Source organism: Panthera pardus, unplaced genomic scaffold (assembly GCF_024362965.1).
Source record: "Panthera pardus isolate Hobbes unplaced genomic scaffold, ASM2436296v1 HiC_scaffold_27, whole genome shotgun sequence".
NCBI classification, from domain to species: Eukaryota; Metazoa; Chordata; class Mammalia; order Carnivora; family Felidae; genus Panthera; species Panthera pardus.
In genome coordinates this window covers 44,984,432-44,990,431 of record NW_026526843.1, presented here as the reverse complement: position 1 = coordinate 44,990,431, position 6,000 = coordinate 44,984,432, and positions in this window count along the sequence as shown.

Here is a 6,000-nt window from a genome sequence, read left to right as displayed (position 1 = left end):
ATGAGGTTTTTAAAACAAAAAAAAGAGATTAATAGCATAAACAAAACCAATTTTATTTTTTAAATTTTTTTAATGTTTATTTATTTAGTTTTTGAGAGAGAGAAAGCTAGGGAGGAGCAGAGAGAGAGAGAGAGAGAGAGAGAGAGAGAGAGAGAGAGAGAGAAAGAAATCCCAAGCAGGCTCCACACTATCAGCACAGAGCCTGTCTCTTGGGGCTCAAACTCATGAACCGTGAGATCATGACCTGAGCTGAAACCAAGAGTCAGACAATTAACCAATTGATCCACCCAGGTGCCACAACAAAAAACAATTTTAAATCATGCTTTTAAAAGTTTTTTTGATGTTTATTTTTAAGAGAGAGAGAGAATGGGGGAGGGGCAGAGAGAGAAGGAGACACAGAATGTGAAGCAGGCTCCAGGGTCTGAACTATCAGCACAGAGCCTGATGCGGGGCTCGGACCAACAAATGGTGAGATCGTGACCTGAGCTGAAGTAGGATGCTTAACCGACTTAGCCACCCAGGTGCCCCTAAATCATGCTTTTTACAAAGAACTGGGAGACAGAGAGAATAGAAAATATTTAATTTGTCTTAAGAATTCAGCTGTCAATGAAGCTGACAAAAATTGAAAACAAAAAACTATAAGTATCAAAAAATATTCAGTGATTAAAAATAGCAACAAACAATAGGACCCTAAAGGTGTAATTCAAATTCCGGTCTTGGCTACTGCCTTAAAGGACCTTCTGATGATTGGATAGTGCTTTTGATGGACGCTGATTCATTGTCCATACTCTCCCTTTCAATTAAGGAAATGCTGCTCCACAAATACTGGGAATACTGTCAGCAGGTAGGCTCACCACTGTAGATAGACACCTTAGACCTTGTCAGGTTGCTTACATTTATGACTGACCTTATCCCAAGTAGAGAGTACTCTGAAGAACCATTATAGCTCCAGAGCTTCCTGTGGGTTTGATTAAGGCTCTTGTTGGATTTGCATGACTGTTCAACTTCTCTGTCCACTACTGCTTCCTACCATTTACTTCAACAGGTATTGATATCAAGGACTGTCCTTAATGAATACCTTGTATGCTAGCATCCATTAAACAGATTGATTACAAGGAAACCTACACCCATTGTGTGATAGAGCTTCACAAATTATATTCTCTCATTTGACTCTCATAAGCTTCTGTCAGTGAGAAATAATCACCCCAAGTTTATAGCTCAGTTAATGTATTAGTTGGTTACTGCTGCATAACAAATTACCTCAAACTGTAGTGGCTTAAAAATAAAAGAAAAAACTTATTACCTTATAATTTGTGTCAGTCAGGAATTCAGGAGTGACTTAGGTAATTCTGGTTCAGTTTTTCTCACAGGTTGTAATCAATACATAAGCCAAATCTGCATGTTATCTAAAGGCTTTCCTGGAGCCTTAAGATCTGCTTCCAAGAAAGCTCATTGACATGGCCATTAGCTGGAGGCCTCAATTCCTTGCCACATAAGACCTCTCTATATATTGTCTGAGTGTCCTTACAACACGACAGCTATCTTTCTTTAGTGAAGTGATCTGAGGGCTGAGATGGGGCAGGGGGACAGAGACAAAAAGAGTGGAGAGAGAACAAGTTCAGGAAGCCATAGTAACTTTGTGCCTCACTACAATGCGTAAAAAGCCCAACTTTGACTACAGATGTGATTCTGGTATTTTCCTGGATAAAGAACGATGATAGCAGGATGGTCCTGAATTGGTTAGCCACACCAGTTTGACAATGCAGCCCTTTCACAGCCCTTTTCCTAAGCCCTTTCATTCCTTGTTTCTACAAGTATCTGGTATCCATGCTGAGCAAAGGTCTATTAGGGACAGAGACTACTGCAGATACCTATGTCAAGGAATAGGTAGATTGTGTGTGATATGGTATAGAGTGTGATATGGGAGGACTGATTAGGACAGAAAACAGCAAATGGAAGTGCTGGCCAGGAGGGTCCAGCAGCAGCTGCTGTGTTAATTTCCCTGATCCTTGACACATTTTATTTAGGGATAGGGTGGTAGGGAGTCTGGGGCTGTGGAACTAATGTGGAATCAGCTCTGCAAAGAGGCATTATTTCCATGTTATTTTTTTTTTCTGACCCTCAGGCACAAAGGTATCAAAATACCTGGATACTTCCAAAGAGGCACAGTTCTTACATGGGTTGCTGGTGGTGGACCCCTCCCTGTCCATCATTAGGGCCCAGGATCCTCTTCAGGGAAGGTGCCCCAGAAGCAGCTGCAGGCCTTCAGAGGAGTGGCTTTAGTTATGTCCTTTTCTATCCCTCACTTCCAATTAAATTATGTGTCTTTCCTCAGAATATCTCTGGTTCTTAGTATTTTGTCCTAGAACTTGTCTCTGAATTGATACCCTTATTCCTGGGATCCCGGACTGTAGTCCCCACCTCCAGTCCTAGTACATAACTCTGGAGTCTATTGATCCCACTCAGTTTCTTATAAGACTTTAATGGCATCATGCTCTTAATGATCACAGAATTCCCCTCCAGGCACTGCTGCTTGTGATCCCACCACTTTGTAACCTCTGTACCAGAGAAAGCAAGTGGTTGGATATAAACACTTCAGTAGCCATATCCAAGGGCAAAAACTTCAAACCTAGAAAAATCAATGTTATACACTGTCCTCCACCCTAACCAAAATAAAATAATGCAGGGTAAAAGGGTGTCCAGATGTTCTTAGCATCCTAACCTTCATCAAAGAAAGGAGGTAATGTAATGGTAGGGGAGCACACTTTCTGGAGGTTGGGGAGGACAGTCATAAAGACGTGGCCTAAGATAGACCAACAGCCAGGGAATACCAGGACCCTCTATCTCCCCAGGAGAATGTCATTGTAGAGCATTAAATCCACAGAATTGCCTTATCACCAGTGCTCTGGCTGGCACCTGGTGGGCATTTAATGATTGTTCAATGCATGAATGGAGCTTTAGCTATCATCCAGTTTAATAATTCTGTATTTGGTACTATATTATTTCGCCAGGTCTTCCATAACAATTACCACAAACTAGGTGGATAAAACACAGAAATTTTGTTTTTCACATTCTGGAGGCCAGACGTCCAAGATCAAAGTGTCAGCAGGTTTGGTTTCTTCTGAGACCTCTCTCTTCTTGACTTGCAGATGGCCTCCCTATTGCTGTGTCTGCACATGGTCATCTCTCTGTGCTTATTTATCCCTAGTGTCTCTTTCTGTATGTCCTAATCTCCTCTTCATATAAGGATATCAATCAAATTGGCACACCTTAACAGACTCATATTAACCTAATTATCTTTTTAAAAGCCCTATCTTCAAATACAGCCACATTCTTAGACAACAGGAGTTGAGGATTCAACATATGAATTTGAGGAGAAAACAATTCAGTTCATAACAAGTGGTGCCACTCAAGTACAGAGGATGGAAGGAGCTCCCAATGTTATAGTAGCAGAAGGTTTTCCAGCTTCTAGAAAAGTATCTCCTAAGTCTTGCAAGGCCTTGATATTGCCCTGACTTCCTCCTTATCAACACGTTTCCCCTACTTACCAAGCTTTCCATCTGATAGCTTTTCTGAAATGCCCCCCCCCCCCACCATTTTCCTCTTGAGGATACCTATGCCTTTCTTGGGAAAATGTTTTCTGTCCTCAAATTTTTACTTCAGCTTGTTTGTGGATACCATTGGCCTCTCTGAAGAGGGATCACATCCTTACACCCCACAGTGATTTGAAAGAGAAATAACGACAGAACCCATGAAACAAGGATGCCCTCTATTCTGTGTTGAATTGTGTCCCCTCTCAAAATTTGTATGCTGAAGTCCTAACATCCAGTACCTCAGAATGTGGCATTATTTGGAAATACAACTTTTGCAGGTGTAATTAGTTAAGATGAAGTCATACTGGAGTAAGGTGGACTCCTGTCAGATATGATTAATGTCCTTATAAAAGGGAGAAATTTATACACATATTCATACAGTGAAGATGATGCAAAGAGACACAAAGAGATGATAGCCATCTATCAGCCAAAAAAAAAAAAAATGTCCTGGGATATATTCTTGCCTCACAGCTCCCAGAAGGAATGAATTCTGCCAATACTTTGATTTCAGATGTCTTACCTCCAGAAATGTGAAACAATAAATTTCTCACTTGTCTTGTGTTAGTGAGGTTGGGAATACAGGCTTTAGTAACAGAATGCCGCTGTTTGATTCTGACTTCTTCTACTCACTAGCTATATGATATTGCACAATTTAGCTTCATTCTGTGCCTACATCCTCATCTGTGAAAACGAGGATATAATATAACCAATCTCACGTTATTTTAAAAATTAAATGGGGGTAATTTAATTATAGATCATGTAATCGTAGCTCATATTGTCAGTGTAATTTGTTATCTAGATGATGCCTGTGCCTGTGCTCTTTGTAGGTGTATGTGGACAAGACAGACATTTAAGAAAGGGAAGTAGCTCCTAAATTCCAGATTCTATTGGTTTTTATGCTTTACCCCAGTATCTAACTTGTGAGATCATCCTGAATTTAAGACATATATTTAAGATGGCTTATCAGCTAGCCCTGAAGGCCCAGAAATCCAGGGCAATGAGCATCTCTGCAGCTGGGAACTCAAAACAAAATCTCCCAAACCAGTGCTGAAGATTCAAGTTGGCATTAAGAAATAAACAATACAGGGGTGCCTGGGTGGCTCAGTTGGTTAAGCGGCCGACTTCGGCTCAGGTCATGATCTCGCGGTCTGTGAGTTCGAGCCCCATGTCGGGCTCTGTGCTGACAGCTCAGAGCCTGGAGCCTGTTTCAGATTCTGTGTCTCCCTCTCTCTTACCCTCCCCTGTTCATGCTCTGTCTCTCTCTGTCTCAAAAATAAATAAACATTAAAAAATTTTGAAAAAAAAAAAAAAAAGAAATAAACAATACATAGACCCCAGTCACCAAGACTCTCTAGTCCCTCTCTGACTCTGGTATTTGAGTTCTTCAGGTGAGGTTTCATGCAAAGAAAGTCTTCTGACACTTTCAGACAGCTTGCTTCTCAGAGAAACTGCCCCCTTAACTTATTCCACTATCCAGGTCCTAGCCTTGGGAAGACAAAGTATACAGTTGTCAGCCCCAGTTCTCTCCCTTGCCTGGCTCACCTCAAAGCTAAGGCCCCCTGAGGCCATAAGGAATATGGCTCACAGAGAAGCCATTGGAAACATAGATTTGTGGTTGCTAGGAATGGAGGCAATAGGGAAATGGGACTGACTGGTAGTTACAGAGTTTCTTTTAGGATGATGGAAACGTTCTTAAATTAGAATGTGGTGATGACTACAACATAATGAATATCCTAAAAATCTATTAATTTTAAAATGGGGGAAATTTATGTTATATAAGGTGTATCTAAGTAAAAAAAAAACATAGCAGAAGGAGGTGACTTGCGTGACATAGAAAGCCTAGGTCACTTTAGAGAATACCTAAATTATCATAAACTTTTGATAGAAATATAAATGTTAAAGGCACTGCCGGTGAGAGTTCAGAAGGAAATAAGGAACATGTTTTTAAAAACAGGAGAAAAGGATAACCTTGTTATAAAGTGGTAGATAGCTCAGCTTAATTGTGTCTTCCATTTGTGTAGAAAGCAGAATTTGTAAGGAATGAACATGATATTTTGAGGAGAATGCCAAATAAAATGTTAAAGGTATAGCCTTTTTTCTCCTTGCTGCTTATAGTAAAGAAGAAGGAACACATAAACTGAAGGAAGAATGTTAAGAATAAAAAACCCTAGACTTAATTATTTGGGAAATTCTGAGCCTATTCAAATTGTAAAAGATGCTAAAACTAAGGGATTCACTATGAGGAAATCATTCCCTAAAGAGAAAGCAATGGGTATGGCTGAACAACCTTTGTTAGAGCTTCTAAAGGATGAAAAGATCAAAGTATTTATTCATACAGAGGGCCCTTTGAGGAGATTAAACATGTGACTCATGGATCCCATCAACTATCTCAGCAGATTCCAGTTAC